General features: G+C 39.5%; 2 long non-coding RNA genes across 5 annotated transcripts in view; both read right to left on the bottom strand.

The window, feature by feature from the left end:
* LOC118163574 overlaps positions 1 to 16,520 on the bottom strand; it is a 17,606-nt gene extending 1,086 nt beyond the window's left edge. The window contains exons 1-4 of one of the 2 annotated variants that reach the window (XR_004749121.1): positions 16,494 to 16,520; positions 16,097 to 16,225; positions 6,340 to 6,446; positions 1,784 to 1,920 (exon numbers count right to left, since the gene is read on the bottom strand). This is a non-coding gene — a long non-coding RNA (uncharacterized LOC118163574). The remainder of the gene's footprint in view (positions 1 to 1,783; positions 1,921 to 6,339; positions 6,447 to 16,096; positions 16,226 to 16,493) is intronic. The other variant, XR_004749122.1, reaches the window with a different exon arrangement.
* On the bottom strand, positions 16,512 to 20,715 carry LOC118163575. 3 transcript variants are annotated; one of them, XR_004749123.1, is made up of 3 exons: positions 20,568 to 20,715; positions 17,832 to 17,943; positions 16,512 to 16,563 (listed from the first exon to the last, which is right to left on the bottom strand). It is a non-coding gene; the product is annotated as an uncharacterized LOC118163575 (long non-coding RNA). The 3 variants fall into 3 exon arrangements; XR_004749124.1 differs by lacking the exon at positions 20,568 to 20,715 and adding an exon at positions 18,824 to 19,041; XR_004749125.1 differs by having other exon boundaries at positions 16,517 to 16,563; positions 17,837 to 17,943.
* Positions 20,716 to 21,342: the final 627 nt, after the last annotated feature.

The following is a 21,342-nucleotide window of genomic DNA, read 5'->3' as shown; positions in this document are numbered from 1 at the left end:
AAATAAATAAATAAATAAATAAATAAATAAATAAATAAATAAATAAAGCACTCCAGGATACCGCTAGATGGTGCTGCTAAGAGGAAGTATCTACCATGAAGGAACTTCAAAAATGCAGGAATTGCATGTAAGGTGTAAGGCACATCAAAAAGACTCCTAATCCCACTCATGACTGCATCAACCACCTCTCCGCCCACTCAAACACCTTGCAATCTTGCAGGAGCTAATACAAGCACCTACACGCAAAACGAGCATCCCTTTGCTACTGCTGAGTTTCTTTGGATTCAGATGGACACCTCAGGAGCAGCAGTGCTCCATGGTAGAGCGGTGGATCACATCTGGATGGAGGTCCAGCAAGCTCATGCAGTACTGAGCCTTGTCCCTGGCGCTTCTCCCAGCACCCCTCATTACCCTGATTTTAGCCTTCCTTGTGTGCAGCCTCACGAGGAGTTTCTGCTTTCCTGCAAGTTCAGGCACATGCATTTCTTGACAAGCTGTAGTGGGTTTATGTGGCAAGGTTTTGGTAGCAGGGGGCCATAGGGGTGGCTTCTGTGAGAAGGATCTAGAAGCTGCCCCATGTTTGGTAAGGGCCCCACTGCTGACCAGAGCTGAGCCAATAAATGATGTTGTTTGCGCCTCTGTGAGAGCAGATTTAAGACAGGAAAAAAAACGCTGCGCTACACAGCAGCTGGGAGAGTGAGAGGAGTGAGGAACAGCCTTGCAGGCGCCAAGGTCAGCAGAGAAGGAGGGGGAGAGGTGCTCCAGGCGCCAGAGCAGAAGTCCCCTGCGGCCTGTGGTGAGGACCATGGTGAAGCAGGATGTCCCCCTGCAGCCCATGGAGTACCACGGTGGAGCAGGGTTCCACGCTGCAGCCCGTGGAGGAGACCACGGTGGAGCAGGTGGACCTGCACCGATGGAGACTGCGGCCTGTGGAAGACCCCTGCCAGAGCAGATTCCGGGCCGGACCTGCAGCCTGTGAAGAGGAGCCCACGCAGGAGCAGGTGACCTGGCAGGAGCTGCTGCCCGTGGGGGACCCGGGTTGGAGCAGTGTGCTCCCGAGGGATGGACCCTGTGGTACGGAGCCATATCTGGAGCAGTTCTTGAAGAGCTGCTGCCTGTGGGAAGCCCACGCCGGATCAGTTCGGCAAGGACTGCATCCCGTGGGAGGGACCCCATAGCACAGGGGACGAGAGTGATCGAGAAGGAGCGGCAGAGAAGAATTGCTGTAGACTGACCATAACCCCATTCCCCCGTTCCCCTGCACCGCTCCGGGGGAGGAGGTGGAAGAGGGTGGATGGGGGGGGAAGGTGCTTTTGGTTTCTTTCCTTTGTTTCTCACTTCTCTAGCTTGTTAGTAATAGGCAATAAATCTTACTATCTCCCTATGCTGAGTCTGTTTTGCCCATCGCAATAATTACTGCGCGATCTCCTTGTCCTTATCTCAACCCTTGAGCCCCCTTCATCGTATTTTCTCCCTGTTCCTCTTTGAGGAAGGGGAGTGAGAGAGCCGTTGTGGTGGAGCTCGGTCGCCCACCCAAGTAAAAACATCACACAAGCATGACCACAGGGACTACTCATCCAATTACTCATCATTCACAGATCTTACAAAGGAGGATACTAGCTTCTTACTAGAGCTACTATCCCCCACTTCACAGATAACTCCACACTGTCTCAAAATGAGAAGATGCACCACAAATTTCCAGAGACTGAACCAAACTTCATTTCACCACTGCATATTGAAAAAAAAAAAGTCAGAAGCCTGTGATGTCCTAAGAGCTATGTACCATGAGCCGGGACCCAGCTGTCTTTGAACAAAATCCTAATTTATCATTTTGCTGGTCAGCAGGCTCCCAATACCCAATCTCAGGACAGCAGCCTTTTTTGCAGGGGATCAGCACTCTGTGCTGTCTCAGTCATCTACCTGCCAATGAAACTGAGATGATAAATGTAAACCTCCACTGCCATGCTAAATGATCTGTCTCTCCCCACCCCCTCCAAAGTGCTTAATTCTCAGGGGAATAACATTAGCATTTATGGAAGAAAATGCCTCAGGGCATAGCTAATGAGTTAGAACCTTCTACCTTTGGATCACAGACATGAATCCTTTTCATCTCAAAGGTAAAATACCAGGTCTAACAGAAATCTGGTATCAAGATGAATTCTAGTTCCAGCTCCTCTATCACAAATTCATCTTTATACTTGCTGTGCAGCTGTATTTTGTAAGTCAGATAGGGCTTGGAGCTCAGAGTCTTCTACCAAGGACTTATACCAATTGCAGCAGGATCAAAATCTCATTGGTACATATTTGGGGATATACAGAACAGATTATCTAACTTAGGAAAGGGAAAAATAAAAAGAACTTAAAACCCACAAAACACAACACGAGTTCTGTGAACTGGAATTCACAGATGTTTCAGAAATACTGACGTTTTTGAATGCATTTAAAGTATAAATTTGTATTTATACATAAAATTTGATATAAGCATTGCTGCTTTGGCTCCCTTTAACTCTAAAGATTCCACTGTGGCTGCAATGTATCATTTAAAGGATTCAGATCTGCCTACACACAAGCAGTTATAACTGATAAACATTTTTAGAAAGAAGCTCACACAAAACTTGAAGGATTTGCTTTGGGGAAAAAATAGTAAGAGGGAACAGGTTTCTGACTTCCAGCATCAGCAAACACCTACAGAGATTGTGCCCCTTTTTTCTCCCTAATAATTTTAAATCACGGTAATAGGCCGTAACACTGCTCCTGATCAGTGCAGAGGTTCTTCTCTTCCACAGGAGGGAGCTTTTCTCTTGCAAAGATGACGAGCCCTTTTGCAGTTCTCATTTTGGAAATGTGTAGGAGCTCTAAACAGCTCTGGAGGGCCCCACGCTTGACAGCTTCCACGCAGGATTAGCAAAGCAGATTCAACGATGAGGAAAAAAACAGAAAACCAAAGATCAAGCACTTCTAAACTAAACCCTTTATTGGATCCCTGTGTTATGTCACACTATTAGCCCTCTCCATCACCCTCTCCATAATACTGAAAAAGAATATATAGGGCAGAAAAACCTGAGAATTTCAAGTCCAATGGCACCATTTATGTCCAGACAAATGACTCAAGCCTGACACACAACAACTGAAGCTAGCAGCTGACCAGACAGTGCACTCTAAGAGGAACAATAAGTCCCAGTAATTCAAAGAACATAGCACCTTCAGAAGACATTTGTCCTAATAACTGATATCACCGAATCAAATCTGAAAATATATTTTAAAGGAAAAAAAAAACAAAAAACAAAAAACAACAAACAAAAACAACAACAAAAAAAAACAATCCTCTCTCTGGAAAACCACTTACTAACCCAACCTCAAGTGACATTCAGATTTCACTAGTGTTAACCTCCATGGCAGTTTTTCTCCAGATAAACAGCTCACTTCCACTGCTCAGAATTCTGTCTCACACTTGATTTGGAGCTCTGAGCTGCAGTTTCTATCAAGGTAGCACTGTGCTATCATCGAGTTTCACAGTTGCTGCTTCCACTACTGTTTCCTTAGCGAAAAAGAAGAAAAAAAAAAACACGAAAATCACAGGTGACAAGCCAAAAGGGAGCAATGCTTAAGCTGTGCTGTTCTCATCATCTAGTAGCTAGAGAATTTCATATTCCCTGCTGTCTAAGTTACAGAACAGTGGGTATATCCTCCTCCTCTTGTGTATAGCTAATTCCCACTGTCAGTAGTGGGAATAACACAAGCACACCAAGGGGACAATGAGCCCTTGAGGCCTGTTGCAGTACTAATTTCAAAATATCAGAGTAAACATATTTTGTATGAGATAGGTAATAAGCCTGGGCACCAGCTCCTGTGTTTAAGAATGCATTATGAGGGCTGTGCGCTCAGAACACTTTATCAACTAGAGATAACCTAGTCAGCTAGCCCCCAGTTTTGTATGTGTTTCAAGAAACAGTTCTGCCATGAATAACTAACTGCTATTTATACAGTTCTATATATACAGATCTATACACACAGATCTAATCACAGATCAAAGCTCGGTGGAGCCAAATGCGGTGGGAAGGATTAGGTGAAATACATCTTCTGCTCCAAAGGTCTCACCATCTCGATTTATGACTAGGCACACAAAAAAATAGCACCTGCTCCTCAGAACTCTCTCCTCCAGACACGTAAAGAAATAACACCCCAAAATATTGCAAGTCTTCACTGCCTCCAGTACGTGCTATTACTTCAAGACCAACTATGTGATGACCATGGGTACTGTGTTTTGGCTTATGCATAATCAATACCTGCAAAGACAGATTCAGCCACAGGCAGCAGTCAACTAAACACAAGGTTAGGTGTTAACTCAGAAAACAGTTCTGGTTTGATAACCTAATGTTAATCAAACTTCTTTAGCCAAAGCCCTATCTAACATTTTGGAAAAAAATACATCCAATCTGCACACCCCCAGATCACGCACACTACGCTCAGGGTAATTTTTCAGAACAAAACTTTTCCTGCTCACAGGTAATTAACCCTGCAAAATTATCGTGCTGTATGGTGAATGTAAATTGCTAACAGATTATTAATAATGAAACAAAACAGGCCAGAGAGCATAGTTTGAGAAAAGACTGCGAGTCCCAATACAAGCTAACGCAATCAAAGAGAGTCTTGTTTGTATAACACTTAATAAGTCCCAGAGGGAAAAGGGACAGCTGTGTAAAGCTACCCTGGTTGTCCAGTTTTTTTTTCACCATAATTACTTGTTACTGATGTTTCATAAAATCAATTGTCCAGAGAGCCTCCTGAAAGTTCACTGTGAATATTGATAAAACCTGAACAAAGAAACCAAGTAAAAAAGTGTCCTCGGCAGTACATTTTGGAACACAGACATGATCTTAGAAGGGTAATTCTTCTCTTTACATCAAGTAAAAATCTTTACTGAAGAACACTGCATTTTCAGCATTCATTTCACACATCTTGAATATGAGAACTTAAAGTGAACCTGACATCAAATTGCTCAGTAGGACTTGCAGCTAACAAAGACAGCATCAACATTTTCACCCATTCATGATTCCTGTTTTTTTCCTCTCCACATTTTAATGAGAAATGATAGATCTTTTAAAGGTCCTGAGAAGAATCATTCCCTTACAACTTGAAACTGCAAGTGAGAAACACAAAACACTGGTGTAGATTTTACTCTAAGATAAAAAGGAAAATGACAGAGTACAAGGTGGGCAATTACAACTTGAGCCTAGTAAACAGGACTTACTTGGCTTAACTCCAATATTAGTAATCACTTTTAAAGTGATCCAAAATGTTTTGGCCAAAGCTAAATACTTAGATATATAGCCTGAATTTCAGAGTTGCTAAGCACGCATCTGTTTTAGTTGACTTGAAAGAAAAAAGGGACATGAGGAGATGTAAGAATCAGAGGAGTCTCAGTTCCAAAAAGGGAGCAGTTGTCCCTTGTTATTTAAAGTGTTTCCTAATATTAAAGATATCTAAAAAAAAGAGTTGTTTTTCAAATAAAGTTTAGCAAAACACATGCCAACTGAAACCTTTTCATTTTCAAGTATATTTAGCAGAAATGAAATACTTAAAAAAGTTAAATGAAGTATTGATTGCTTAACTTGTTTGATCAAGTAGTTGGGCAGTCTTATAACAGATTTTTTTTACAAAAACTATTTTGGTCTAAAGAGCTATTTCTCTCTAAGAAGCATTTAGTAATTAGGATTGTACTTTAATAGTGCAGACTTATCTCTGTATCATTCTTGTAAAATTAACGTGGTTCATAGGCATTAGACTTATAAACATCAAGAGCATGAAGAAAAATACATTTTTCCCTTCTAAGTATTGCTTTCTAACAAGATGAAGGGTTAAAATAACCATTTGGCCCTCTAAGGTTCTCATGGCCCTCAACTCTTTCTCTCATTACAAATTAGCAAAAACAAATGGCAAGGTATGATCCCTGTAAGCTACATATCTACTAAACCCTGAACAATAATGACTACCAGATCTTTTATCCCGATATGGTTCCTTTTTGTGCTATTCTTGCATAGGAAGCATACCACAATTTAAAATAAAGCAAAGGGACGTGACTGGAGAATCCAACTGCAGTCTCCAGAGGGCATGATTTAACACCTGCCTTGTACTCTAAGTGCTGAAAGCAAGCACGGTGAAACAGAATCGTGATCAAGGCTTTTCTGTTTCAGTTTCTGCACAAATCACAGCTCCCAGGACTTAGACTGGCGTCCGAGTGTGAAACTTGAACTTGGACAACTACAGTGCCTCCCACCCAGGAGCAGCAAAGTCAATACGTGAATTTGGAAGCTCATGTATAGAACACAAAACATTCACATGATGCTTGGACATCACCATAACGTGTATGAAGCTTTACAGAAGGCATTTAATCCTATTAAATTTTTTATGAGCCAGAACAGCTTTATTTAAGGTATTTGCTCTGCCTGGTGAAAGAAAGCATATGCAACATTCTCTGTAATGAGCTGCCATTTCTAAATAATTTGCATCTGTGAAGCATCAATGGAGACAAAAGTGTTCTTACTTTCCATACATTGAACACAACAATTAAATAAGAGCAGGAGCCTGCAAAAGTGTCTGCATCAAAGTAGAAGCATAGGCAACTAAACATTAAAATTGTCCCCAAAGATACGGATATTTTAGATATTTAGAAAGCACATGGGAATCTTTCCTGAGATTTGAAATGTATCATATTAAAACAGAAGAACCAAAATTGATTCCTTTTTAGTAGTTTAGTCCTTCCCTGATACACATGAGGGCTGGAGTTACTAAAACAGCTTTAATCATGTCTATACCAGAAATACTGGAAAATAATACTAAAACATAGATAAGTGAAAATAATTTACTGTGGAAGAAAGGGCTCAGTCCAGTTGTGATAAGTGGTTTCAGACCCTGCTGGGTTCACTGGGATTTAACAGTATATAAACAATATTGAGTCAGGCCAGAAATCCTATTATATCTCCAATTCTACTACAGTTTTGTGAGCTTTTACACGTTTATCTGCAACACACCAAAAAGCTAGCATAATCATCCCCCACAAATACCAGTTCTCTCAACCTTTCAGGAACTAAAACTGGAAAAAAAAGTCTGTCCACAGTACAGGAAAAAAAGAAGTTTGTTTTCCCCATACACTTATAGTCCATACTTGGTTGACTGGTCATTAAAATGTTGAGATCTTGAATGTTGAGATGTTGAGATGTTGAAGATTTTCTTACAAGGTGACATTAAGGTCTTGCTTCTCTATAATTTTTTTGCTGTCTAATGAAAACTGGGTTTACATCATTCTTCCCCTAACTGGGGATAATAAAAAAATCCTGTCTTCTCTGCTCTGCAGCCTGCTTTCACACAGTTGCTCAGAACTTAGTATTTTGGAGAATTTTATCTCCAAAAAAATCTGTTTGTCAAATGCAGCTGAAATTGACTAACACATTTCGGTTTATTAGAAGGGCATACACACCATCATCGCGTATACCTTGTCAGCTAAAAAAGGCTTCTCAAAATGTCAGTGGCAGTGATATTCCTTCTCTGTTTTTTGTTTGTTTGTTTTGTTTTTCCTTTTTTTTCTCTCTCTCTTTTAGATGCATTTTTGCTGTAATGAATGCCAGTAACTCTTTGAGTTTTATCTGTAAAACTTTAACCAAAAAGGAGTGTGTGGGTGTGGATGTCTAATCCGCAACAGTTATTATAGTCATAATGTAAGCTCCATTGCAGCTCACTGCAAACATACCTTAACCCTCATCTGGGAGAAAGACATTTAGCCTTTGCATCCATTCTCTGGAAGAGTAACAGGAACACAAATGTTCCAACAACGGCATTCTTTTCATCAGCGGTGCCAGAAATTTAAAGTGCAGAGATCTTCTGGGAGGCTACCAGATCACTCAATCTGGCTATGAGATGAAAACCTTGCACAGTTCTAACACCACATATGGAGAGCTGTAGACTCCTGTTTTCTTATATCTATGTTCTCTTTTAAACAGTACTCAAAACATGCACAAAATGTTTTTATTAGAGCTGCAGTCAAGGACACATCAGCTATAATGAAGCAGTAAAATTTAACTGCTGCCAACAACATTCTGCTTTGGTCTACAGTCAGTTGAGTTTCTGCCCAACATCCACTAGCTATCAGGCTCCCATAGAGTGACACTAAGCTGCTTTGTCAAGAGCCTTAAAGTTTATTTTGCTTTTACTGCAACCCTTCACTATGCAGTTGCGCAGTAGTAAACATGACCTTAAGTTAGAGTGGAAGTTTGGCAACAACGTGATTGCAAATGTAATCTACAACAGCCACAGAAGTTAACCAAGCCAAAAGCAGAGTTACAGCTCTTAAAAACTCAGACTATAAATGGCGATACGAGATCACATTTCACACTGTGGTTTGCTAGCATGATTAACTGTAGTGCTGTGTTACACCTGCAAATCATTTATCTTTTTGCAGATACTGCACAAGTCACTTAGATAGTCTAATACCTGACTGTCCTCAAATCAGCCAACAGCGCACAAAGAGCAATAAATCAGCAGTAGCACTTGAAACATACATTGTTAAGCAAGTGTGCAACTTTCCACGGGATCAGGACCTTGGATGGTGAAGTGCACTGAAGTGTGCGGGGAAATAAAATGGCAGCATGATTTCAAAGGTTCCAAATGAAGGCCTGGTTAACGTAGCAAATAAAAAATAAACCCCCTCACCAAGCTTCTAGGATAAATATGTTTTAAAAGCTTGGTCTGTAAAGTTCTGTTCAATACAGCGTAGTTCTAAAACATATTCAACCACAATGTTTTATAAGGCAGAGTGAGCAGCCATAAAACTAATACATCTGAGACTTATTTACAAATAAGCTACAGAAATAACTAGACACTACCTCTGCTGCTGTTACAGAGAAAGCTACAGTGAAAAGATAAGGTTTCATCAAAGTAATTGTTTAGGTGCAGATAAAAAGATAAAAAAGAAAATAAAGTTGATTGTAGCAGAGCAGAATCTACCTCCTGAAGTGAACATCCTTTTAGAATTCTGTGGCCGCTTCTCAGAGATTAACAGAAGACAAGGCAGCATGTGAGACATTGAATTTCCATCCCTTTAACATTTTCCTTTCTCAAGGCAACGTTTCAATATAGGCAGAAGATATGCTTGGCTCAGGAACGTGTTGCTGAAGTCACAAAAACACTTCAAAACGAATAGGGGTTAGATCACTTCCTCACTCAGACTAACCGAAGTCCCAAGCCAATACCTGTTTTCCAATGATTTCAGCTATGTTGTCATCAGGCCCCAAACAAGCAGCTCTAGCAGCAGCTTCGTAATCAGCTTAACTCGTAGCTGTCAGGGAAAGACACCGTCTCTCCCCACACTTCTCACAGTTGTTTGCTCTTGTCCCTTCCCGCTGCCTCACAAGTGCTCAGGCAACCGTGTGGCCGGCCAGATCAGAAAGCTGGATCGGCACACACTGATTTTTGGAGAGGTTATTTTGCAGTCCCATTAGCTGCATGGTCCCACCACTTCTGCAGCCACAGGAGTACAAATACTGGCACAAGGAAGAGGTCAAGAATGCATAGCAGGAACTAGCTGTGCCTCAACCAGCTGAGGAAGTGCACTTTCATACAGAAGTTCAGGCCTCGGCTCACGACAGTATTTGCAACCCTGCTCAGTAAAGCACATTGACTTGAGGCCTCAGTTACTATGGTGATGAGCACGGAATAAATGTTTATATATAATTAGATAAATCCTCCCTTCAAGAAAATAGTTGTCCTTCTCACAGGCAGCTATTCATATTTACTTTTTTTTTTTTTTTAAACAAAGCAGATGTAAAAAGAAAATGTATTAATATTTTAAAGCTTAACAATCACTATTAGGCAATAGTAAATTAATAATTGAAACCTACAGCAAGAATTAACAAAAAGCATGTGAAAAAATGGGCAAAGAGAATCCCAGCTCTTCTGAAAACTGCTTAACTCCCCAGAGAGGAAGATAATGCTTGGTTTTATGTGTTTTCTCATTTATGAAAAACAGGAATGATTACAGAAAACTTTATTTCATTGTTTAACAGAACTGAAGCAGTAACTCTTATTTGAATCAAAAATGAACGAGTCGTTTACTTCTGTGCAACCACTAAATTTAATCACCCCTACTTGCAAAACAGAAGCAATGTTCCCCAACTCTCAGATTACTGTAAAAGCAGTCAGCTGATTTAAACAGATCAATCTAGTTAAAATACTTAGTTCCTAAACTCATGAGTATCTTTCCTTTTCAAAAGCTTATGAATCAGTAATTACAGCAGAAATATTTGCCACAGAGATGAATGTTCTGCCTTGGGTTTTGGGAAATACTTTGCCACATTTACCATTTATGTATAACTGACTTTTTTTTTTTTTTCATTAAGAAAATCCAGTCCTACAATCTAATCATTAGTTATATTCTCTGGTATCTAAAATTGCTTTAAACTTAAGGAATACTAAATTCAGAGCAGACAAGATGGCTTCCTAGGACTAACGACTATAAAAACTAATGACAAAATTTAACCGAACCCTGAATTCCTCCCTGAAGAAAAACAAATGATTGGCAAAATGCAGTAGAAATGTTGCCAGCTGATGAGCTGCCTCATTCTTTCCACTATGATGCCATCTGTTGCCAGCTCTTCCCTGTCCATGTGCACTGAACTCCCTCTGAATCTCAGCGTGACCCAGATCCAACACTGGTGTCAGAAGTCTGAGAATAAAATCCAGCTTTACCCACCCAATGGATGTCAATAACTACAACTGTGGTTGGAGGTGGGGCTTTGGTGACAGTGGGCAAGTAAAGAGGCTTCTGCTCCCAGCCACTTATTATCACTCTTTTCTTTCACTGATTTTTTTTCCATTCTCCCCAGTCCACCAACATAACTTCACATGCTTTCACTCCCCAACAGGGCTGTCAAAGTAACTTTAGACAAACTTCAGCTACATAGTGTGTAAGCTAACACGGTCTTAAGAACTGAGTTAGGAAGCAGACACATGCAAGTTCATGCAAATAGATTGTATTGGAGAAACTTCCAGTAAGAGGGGCAGCAATGACAGCTAGCGTATACTCTTCCTGAAACCCAGCAGGAGCCTGGCATCTATCTGCATATTATAACCTCATAGTAAAGAATAATGAGATCTTAACTCTAATGAAGGCATTGAGTAACACTTCAGCCTTCATATTTAGACTGTAAATTCCTCCAAGGCAAAGACTTTCCTCTCTGCCTTGCATACATTGTTGATACACGAGAGATAATATAAAAATGTACAGCTGTTCGTGAAGAAGCAGAGTAATTTTGACTTGCTCTAAGAACAGGCCAAGCTCCTTCCTCCAGTTCATATGCAAATTTATTACTGAAGACAATGTGTGTATTTGAGTGAAGAAATTCAGCTTAGAGTCTGAATTTCTCTTCAGGGACCACTGGAATCAAAGACAGCCTTCTCAAGAAGCATGGTTTAGCCATTTTCTGTCCACAGATTTTTAAGTGACAAATATTTAAATATTTGTAGAAGAGATCCTCATATCAATTGCGTAGTGATGCTACATGGAGCAGAGTGCCATTACAAAGGACAATAACTAGGCCAAACAATCTCCATTTATCCTTAGAAAACTCGCATTACTCTCAACTCATAAAGCATTCATTGACGTCTACAGGATAATCCATAGCAAGGGACCAGACATCCCCAAACATGGATGCTAGAAGCTATCAGTTTTGCTGAGAGCCAGGTAAACTGCTTATTGTACAGATCAGCAACCTCCAAGTGGGTTTTCTTACTAATGTCTTCGACATTTTGTGTCTTTGAATTCTTATGGTACACAGCCTTAGTGATCCTATTTGCAGTTAAGCACTGAACAGTAGTTTTAAAAGTTTAGCTGAGTATCTTTTCTTTTTTAAAAAAATGGATTCACCATAGATGTAGGCTGTAGGATTAAAGAAAATATGTAACTGAAGATTTTTCTACTTTTTAATGTCTGAAATTTTATTAGTGAGCTATTCTGCTTATCTTTTATGAAGATTTTTGCAGATGAACAAAAATTAACCTTAAACTGTGAAATAATACATTGTGGAAATGTTTTAAGTCAAGAAGAAACCTTAATCACTTTTTTTTTTTTTTTTCCACAGAAAAGTATTTAGGCTAGACACATCATGTGATGTTGAATATACCATGCCTGCTACATAAAGTACATGACATTCAAACGTGTAAGGTCACACAGCAAATGAGTGACAAACCTGGTGATAAAAATCCTCTATTTAAACTTGCTGGCATGAACAAAATATTAGTTGAGGTGTTCCCAAAGCGACATTCAGAAAGCCATATATACTAAATAACTTGTCTCAGGTTTCATAGGGTCAATGCTTACCTACCTCACAGAAGTTAAAATGCCTCATTTGTTAATAGCTGTAAGCAAAGAATCACCGTAGTCCTGATCAACGTTTGGAATACCCAGCTCCATGTGAAACTTTGCACTGTAGTGCTTGGTAATCCCACAAAACAGAACAGAGTTAATGGGGTGTAAACTAAAGCCTATGCAATTAAGAATGTCTAGAGCTGTTCTGTAGTCTTCATTGCTACAGCATCAGGTAGGAACATACTGTGACAGGATACATTAGCACACACAGGATACATTAGGACACACTGTTCTTTATCCACAGATCCCAAGCACTTAGGATTCCAGCTCTGACTGCTTTGATGATGGATGTTTTTTTTTTACCTTAATACCAAAAGCTTTACTGAATTTAGACATTCTCTGATTTTCGCTAGCACTTTCAGGGACCTTGATCAGCTAGCAGCATTTCCTCTTTAAAAGACCATGCACAGGGTCACTCAGACTTTCCAGCAAATGGGAAGCTTTGAAAGCGGGACAGCTCAGATCTAGGGAAGCCTTTGGTTTTATTTTTAAAACGCTGCTTACACCACACAACTATTTCAAAGTCTCTGACCTCCCAAGATCTGCAACAAACAAACAGTTCCAGGCTATATTCAAAGGTTTCTGAGTGCTGACAACCATTTTATAATGAAAATGGCTTCCCTGGAGAATTCATCTAAAACATGCTCTATTTATTGCACTCAGAACCGCAGTGCTTAAGAAAAAAAAAAAAAAAAAAAAAAAAGGAAAAAAAAAAAGCTACCCCCCCACACAAGAAGGGCTGCAGGTTGTTCAGAAAAGGTGGATTTCCATTTATGTGTCTGAGTGGAAACAAAAAGAGGAAGCCTCCATATGTGCCAGCCAAATTCTGTTTCAGATGTACCTGCATCTGCCATGCTATTGATCAAGACCATCCTGGTCAGCAAAGGGACCACAGGGTTTGCTCCCAAGAGGATTATATACATCCTCCTACTACGCCCTAACAGCAGTTGTTTTCTCTTTTCCCCCACACCCCAAGCTAAACCTAGTACACTGCCACTGCATTCGATCAGTAAAAGACTGAGCATGTGTTCCCTAGTATAGAGGCATTAATTAGTCCCTTTCATCCCAGGCTAGGATTACAGTATCCAGGCACAGGGAATGAAAGCTATCAAGTGCTTGCTGCTGAGCTCCTGAAGTATTGCTAGAGTTGCAGAGTTCATATCTAGAAGGGCAAGGTAGTGTTGATAATCTGTATTTATTCTTAGCTATATATGTCAAAATCACTTCATAGCATGCTGCCTCACCGTGCCATGAGGGGTGTTTCTCAGAATTGTTCCTATTTGAAAAAAGGCCAGAACATAAACAATTCCCAGATGTGGCCTACACTTTTAGCTCTGGTGGGTAGCAACAGGAAGGTAGCAAAATACTCCTGTGAACATAAGTCAGCCAGAAAACTGCAAATTATATTGACCAAAAAGCCACCGGAGCGTTGTTTATCCTAGTCCAAAATTGGTGTGAGCCATAAAAGGGAAAGGACACCTGCAATGTCACTAGGAAGGCTCGTCAGAGCGGTGATAGTGTCTCACCCGCAGGCTGCTACTACCTTCAGGTCCACCAGAACTGGATACACTGCAGTAAATCTTTGTCCAGTGCAGTTGTAGGATAACTCAGGTGACATGCTGATTATAACATTAAGCAAGTTTGCTTTTTTTAAATACCAAGATGTATGTGCTTTACAGAACCCTCACAGTACTGGGAAATACAGTTATGTACTTCACCTACCTGTGCATCAGCTCTCTGTGGTAATTTCACCAGCTACCCCTATGTCTGCACAAACGGTTATGCAGCAACTTCAGATGAATGGCAGAAAGCATAAAGAAGCTGAAGTTCTTTACCAGATAATTGTCTTTTTATTTTTATTTTTTCCCCAACACAATACTAATGACATGATACTATTTAGTTATACAGGTAATTATTAGTCTGTACTGTTCTTTATTGTGTGACATTGCTCTTTTAAACATCTGTTTGGTTATAGACACATATCTACACCACAAAATATGCCGTTCAGTTTTCCACCAGCTAAAAAGCACTAGAACCACTACTGGTCTTATTCTTCCTGCAGCAGACAAGACTTACAGGAGGTTTTGTTGCTGTCTGTTTTGGTGCTTTTTGTTTTGTTTTTCTTTTTTTTCAGTGAAACTACATTTTATAATTTAATAAGTACTGCTTGGAGTATCTTATATACGCTGCTCAAACTAGAAACAGCACATTTGAGGAGTTTGTCATCAAGTGGTGAAATTGTTTAGGTTGTGGTTAAATTCCAGTGGTGGGTCTTTACAGCACAATACAAGTTGTTCTCAGTGTGCAAAGCGGGCTGCAAAATACAAAGCACAACTTCCAAGCAAAGAGCAGAACTCTTCCCTATTGACAGAGGGAAGAAAAAGAGTACTGTATAACTAAGCCACCCAAAATTTCATGGTATTTACTTAGGAACTTCTGCCTATCTTTTGTCTGTAGTGGGAGAGAAGTAGTTGAGGAAAGTTTGATATAAAAATATGATCAAATGTCTTTGAATTCAGCAGGTCCTTCTGAAAAAGGATAACCTCCATTCTAGCAACTTCTTGTGGGAGAGTTCAGCAACAGCATGACTGATCAGAAACTGACTTTAAATCCACTAAAGTTACAAATCCATTCCAAACCAGAGAGTGGATGGTACTTTGCCAAACAGGTAGGAAGCAGAATGACTTACAGTGAAAAGTTGCACCCCACCCCTGGCCAGTGTCCTTTTTCATTAGGTAGTCTTTTGCAACATGAAGGCCCAAAGACTTAAAGCACACAAGATCTTCAGATTAACAGAGATTAACAGTGAGACCAGACAAGTTGTAATTCCTGAAAGGGATTCTTTACCCTCTGTGCAGAGCAAGAGCTCCCAGCAACTATAATGTCTGTACATAGAACAGTTGTTGTTTCATAACTCCTTTTTCTTCAAGGAAGAGGATGATACAGGGAAGCTAGATCTTTTAATTATTCCTTCAGTGGCTGTTCAATACTAAATGCAAACACCAAGTATTCAGCAGCTGAATCTATCCCTTCTAGCATCAGGGTGAAAGGATGAAAACAAGGATGTTAAAACACTTTGGATTCAGAACCTGAAGCTGCTTTATGGGAACAAAACAAGGAGACCCCATCCAGTGAGCGAATAACTTCACTCTTCTACTGAGAGCAGCACAGCAGGACTGAAATTTCACCCACCACCAAAGAGGAACTGAGGAAATTTTCTAGCCTAGTGCTGCCATATCTGAATATTACCATTGTTAAAAAAAAAAAAAAAAAAAAAAAAAAAAAAAGGTTGTATCCAACGATGATCAAAACCCTGACAGACAGGCACAGTTGATAGACCAGGTGCTTTGAACCTTAAGAGCATCTCCAAAACCAGTTTTGCCATGTTTAAAGCAGCAAAAATTGTCATAGCTATAAAAATATAGGTGGTATTCTACACTAGCACCAAATGAGTTCCTCAAGTTCTTAGATGCACTTCTGAATTTCCATGACAATAAATCACATCCTATGCCAGACTTAATTGGCACACAGGGTTAACTTCCTCCCGTTTCTCAAATGGAAGCTACAAACCACAAAGCCCTCGATATATGCTCCTGAGAAACTCCCTGAATGGAACTGAGGCACACAGTGGAGAATCACACAAGCACAGTGATCAGGAAAAGAAAGAATATTACTTACCATGGTGTGGTCTCATCTCCTCATCTGAGGGGGCCTTTAAACATTAGTTTACACGAATACATGTGATCACGCTGCATCACATTTTTCTTGAAAACTCTAGCAACTTCATTTGTCACACAGATGAAGGCACTGCAAATTAAAACAGATTATATGAGCACTTAGGCAATCAAAGCTGCAGAAAAATACACAAGTAAGATGGACACAATTTACTGTATGATACTACAGAGTTTGTTAATGCAATGTTTTTACTCTTCCATGATGACAGAAAGAGATAACACACATAGAACTCCATACTACATTAATTTAACTCCCCACAACACAAACTGGTATGCTAAAAGTTGTTCTCTATGACAGTAACATCTACTTTGATTAGTTTTGAAAAAGTCATGTGATTTACTGGTATTTAAATGATGTCCCCCAACTCATTAAGGGATCAACAAGCAAGCAGTTCCCCAGTGTTCTCTCTGCTACAAGAGAAAGAAGGAAACTGAGACATTTGGGCATTGTTTCAGTTCAGACTATTGTTTCACTACTAAATTATCAGTCTGTTATTTAAGTTATCACCTTCAGAATTGGTACTGGCCAGAACCTGAATCAGTCAGCCAGTGATAAGAACAGGTACCAGTTTAAAATAATTCAAGTGACTGTTTTCACAATATTGAAGTTATGTTCATTAATAGTTCATTAAAATCCTGTGCATGCCAATCACTGCTTCCTAATCAGTTACTGCAGGAAGATAAAACCTTCACAATGCAGATGAATACACGTACATCCCTAGTACAATTAAACAAAAGCAACAACCCTTTACACCCATGGGAGACAAGTACATCAGTGAAAAATCAAATACTGTACTCGTGTTTGCAACATTTACCTCCAGTTGCTGTGAGAAGTCAGCTCATGGTTCTTATCAGAGTTCCCCTGAACAAATGTCCCTACCCACTCCCCCCAAAAAAACAGAACAAAACAAAACAAAACAACAACAAAAAAGCAAAAATCAATTATACTAAGCCCAGCTATAGCTGGATGCCATCAAGAAACCTTATCAACTGTTAGGCAAATAAGATGACCATATGAAATTATTATGCCAACAGTATAGTCTCGAGAAAAAAATGTAAGCTTTTAGTCTCAGCCATCCTTGCAGATTGTTTCCATATATTTGTTCTGCAAAGAGCTATCTGATACTATAATCACAGGCAGACAGGCAAAGATGCAGAAAGCATTTTTGTCCCCAGCTTATCCTAGCCAGCAGCACCAGTAAGTTTAGGAAATCAGAAGACTCCTTTTTAAAACCCAGTTAAGATTAAAGAAAAAAAAAAAACTACAGTCAGTGATTTTCAAACTGTGACTTCAACTTCTCATGAGCCATTAATTACCACTAAGAGCTCAAAGGGATACCTAAAGTAATAATCCTACTCTCAGGACATTTAATTCCACAACACCTTGGGCAGCAAGATGCACAGATCAGAAATATTCAGTGTTTTAGTAAGCGCACATGCACAAGGCAAATTCACATCCAGGGCAGTTCTAACAATGTGAAATCTACTATCCTGCAGTGCTGCAAAATGACCCAACAGACCAAAAAGCACCCTTATCAACCCACAACTTCCCAAAGATTCCATGGCTCTCACCTTGCTCTCGGTTTTAATAGAAGTCCCCTTCTTGATTTTCTAGGTAAAGAGAACAGTGTTCCCCTGTGTCCCCAACCCTTTTATTTGGCCATTTTTTTCTACTGTACCTTACTTGATCTGAAAAGTATTATCTTCCTTTCCTCCCAGATCTTGGTAACTTATATATGCTCTTACAAACATGCAAGAAAATAAGGGCAGACTCCTTTTGATTTCTTTCAACTGAAAAGACAGATGTAGGTGTAAGAGAAATACAGTGAGAGAGGTACTTTATCGTTCCATCTATTTGTCAGTTCCAGTCAGTATTGTATCTTTAGACCTGCTTATTATTCTATCCATTATTACAAATGGAATGAGATGAATAAATATGGTTTTACAGACTTAATTCAGGATCTGCAGCACCAGGGCAATTCAAACATGCTGAGAAAGGGTAGTTTTCATTTCTGTCTAAATAGCCTTCCTCTTTTGCTGATAAAATACAGCCCTCCCCCCAAACCCTGGTAGCTCAAAGTACTTTCCCTCGAAGTCAGGTCATAAAAGGTAGCTTCCCTTTTTACCTTCTAGAGCATTAAAGAAGAATAAGAAATTATTTTAAAACAAAACAAAGCACCACTGGAGCCAATAAGAACACACAAATGCTTAAAAATGGCATATTTTAAAGCTTTACTGCACTGTCCCAAGAGTTTACCTGCTTTGCTGGGAAAAGCTGCTTATGGCCTTTTAAGGGTCAGGACAGAAGATTATTTAATTAGGTGGCAGCCCTAACCCTGAGTTAGCAGAGAGAGGAATGCTCCATACAAAATACATCCTGTGACATCTGCAAGTAAGGAATATTTTTATGAATACCAGCACAAGGCAAGACAAAGAATATGCTCAAATGATCAAAGATACATATATTACTATTTTTTTCAAAATTACATAGATGAGGGACCACAAACAGCACTTTAAAACATGTTACGAAAACAACTGCAGCTAGTCCAGTCACATAATCGGGTGTATGGAAATTGTTATCCAGCCCAAATTGTTCTCCAGGACAAGCACTATGCAAACCACATCATTACTGTTTACGGCACTGAAGAACCTTAACAGGTACAGAGTTAACTTCTTTATTTATCTGAAACTAAAACAGCTTTCCATCCCATGGAAATACATCTTATCTTAGTTTGAATGGTTGTAATTATTCTGCAAAGGAGCTTTATTAAAAGCCAGAAAGTGAGAAAATACAGCATTGCCTGGAACTTACTCTAAAAATACATTTGAATATTGCTATTTGCAAGAATGCATTATGTTGTCTGCATTTCTGAATAGTAAAGTGTTAAATGCAAGTCACGGCTTTCTACAGATTCTTAGCTACACACTACCAAATGCCATCTTGCATTTTTAACATCTTTTAGAAGCCAGATATAAAAGAAAAGTAATTTTGACATGTTGAGAAAGTAGGGAAAAAAAAATAAATTAAAAATTAATTAGCATGTCTTTGTACAGCATCTAAAGGTTCAAAATTGCTAGCAACAACCTAACTGCATAGCAAGATAAAAATTATATTTTCCTAAGTTCTTGGCTGTCTCTACTCAAAACCTAAAAAGGTAACAATTAAGGTATTGTATTCCTCATCTCTGTTTTAGTCCCATTACTTTATGCAATAAAAATTCTAGTCACTTCCAACTTCAGTTAGGTGATTTTACTCCATATTTGCATCTGCTAGATAAGGCCGCACTGACAGAGATGTAAGCAGCAAGGCTGTTTGACATCAGAATTTATTTTTCTTTTGGAGTTCTTAAACTTTTATTATTAATACTTTTGTCTAGCTTTCCATAAAAATCTAAGAAATTTTTATTTTTAGACATCCTAGCAACTAGATTTTTTTTTTCTTTTCCCCCAGGAGAATGGTTGTCCTACACACCTTTATCTGTCTGAGGAGAGGCAGGAACTTCCCGGCTTGGATCAGACCATTTCACACTGTGAAACCTCTCACTGTAGCAAGGCTCAGGTTCTTATCACCAAGGCCTTTTCTCTGGTTTTCCTATTAACTTAAAGCTTACAAGTTATGCACTACTGTTTGTTTTCCTTTCTTTTGGTGCAAATTACTTTTTGCTTGATGCCATTTAGTTTCAGTCATTGCCATGTTCTTCATTTCCTCATCTTTGCTATGTTTTTATCTGCAATCTCCCTAGATCACTCTTTATTCTTTTTTATTCTTTTATTTATTATTTACTAAGCTTCTAGTGTACAGGAGATTACTCCTCTTAGCATTTACGTTAATTAAATGCTAAGGTTCCTCTTAGCATTTACGCGTCAGCATTTCAAGATTCTAGGTTTGTCCAGGAACTTTTAAGGTAATGTTTGCTAGCCTTTGACCAGCTCAAACTTTCACAAACATGGCAACAGTGATGAGGCAGTCAGTTCCTTTTCCATAAAGCTAAAGAAAGAGGAAATTACTATTTTAGACTGGGAAGCTCATGCTCAGCTATGGTCCAAATAAATTAGCCTGGTTTTAAAGTAATAATCCAGTTTCTCCTTTCCCCACAAATAAGGCTGCCATTCACCTTGAACTTGGCAAGATTGATTTGCCTTTCCCTGACAAGGCATCTAGTTATCATGAGCCAAATATCAAATGCCTGAAAAACAACATCAACGTGGTACTGAATCTACTCTTTGGCAGTATTAATGCAGCAATATTTTATATGTAATTTTTATTTTCACATCACCACTTCATTTGTAACAGTGCTATGCTCTGTTACGGTGCTCCAAGATAAACACATTGAACACAGCGAGCCCAGAGAGAAGAGCAAAAGCAGCAATGAGAATGTAAAATCCACCCATCTTTATTTGCTATTTTACATTACCCTTCACAGAGATTTTTAAAGGCATCCTCTGGCCTACTTGAAACTTTACAATATAGATAGATCATTCCCTGAGGGTCAGCCTTACTTACACAAGTAGTTACATTGCCCTAAATCTTGCCTCAAAGGTGTTATTAAACCTCTATCTTTTATCTCAGTTTACGTTCAACAGTATCAGACATTTTATTTTGTAAATTATCCAGGATACAAGGCCTAACTACTGGTAAGGAAACCACAGATAAGTACGTAAACACTTAAGAATTACCCCATCAAAGTGCATCTCTGTTAATTTGGTCTAAATACCTATTAGTGTTACAGTAACACAATTTCCTAAAAATCTGTTTAATACAGAGCACCTCTTGCAACGTTTATGCTAAAACCTGAGGAAGGCAATAACCAGAACATGAGGAGGCCCCAGTCAGGAAGGCCTACCTGAGGCAACGTCCCTGCCTGGTTTTTCACGGAGAGGAGTACCATAGGAAGGAAGCTAGGGCAGTAAGGACCATGGCAAGGAGGTTTACACAGCAGCTGATGGGGACAAGCCTCTGTAGAGGAGTGTAAAGTTGGTCCAGAGCGAAACTACGAGGCCTTACAAAGCACCCGAGCAGATAGACAGGGCCACTCCCTAAGCGAGGGGACTCATAGAGCACACTCAGGCCCATCCTGTGACAACACACAACCAGCGAGGCTTACTTGCAGTGCAGCAACCTTTCACTTGGACTCCCTACTACCAGCTTCTCCCCAATAATTAACTGTATGTGTGTGTGTATATATATAA

Source organism: Oxyura jamaicensis, chromosome 3, assembly GCF_011077185.1.
Source record: "Oxyura jamaicensis isolate SHBP4307 breed ruddy duck chromosome 3, BPBGC_Ojam_1.0, whole genome shotgun sequence".
NCBI classification, from domain to species: Eukaryota; Metazoa; Chordata; class Aves; order Anseriformes; family Anatidae; genus Oxyura; species Oxyura jamaicensis.
The sequence above is the reverse complement of the archived record's forward strand: the minus strand, read 5'-3'. Positions and strand labels throughout refer to the sequence as shown.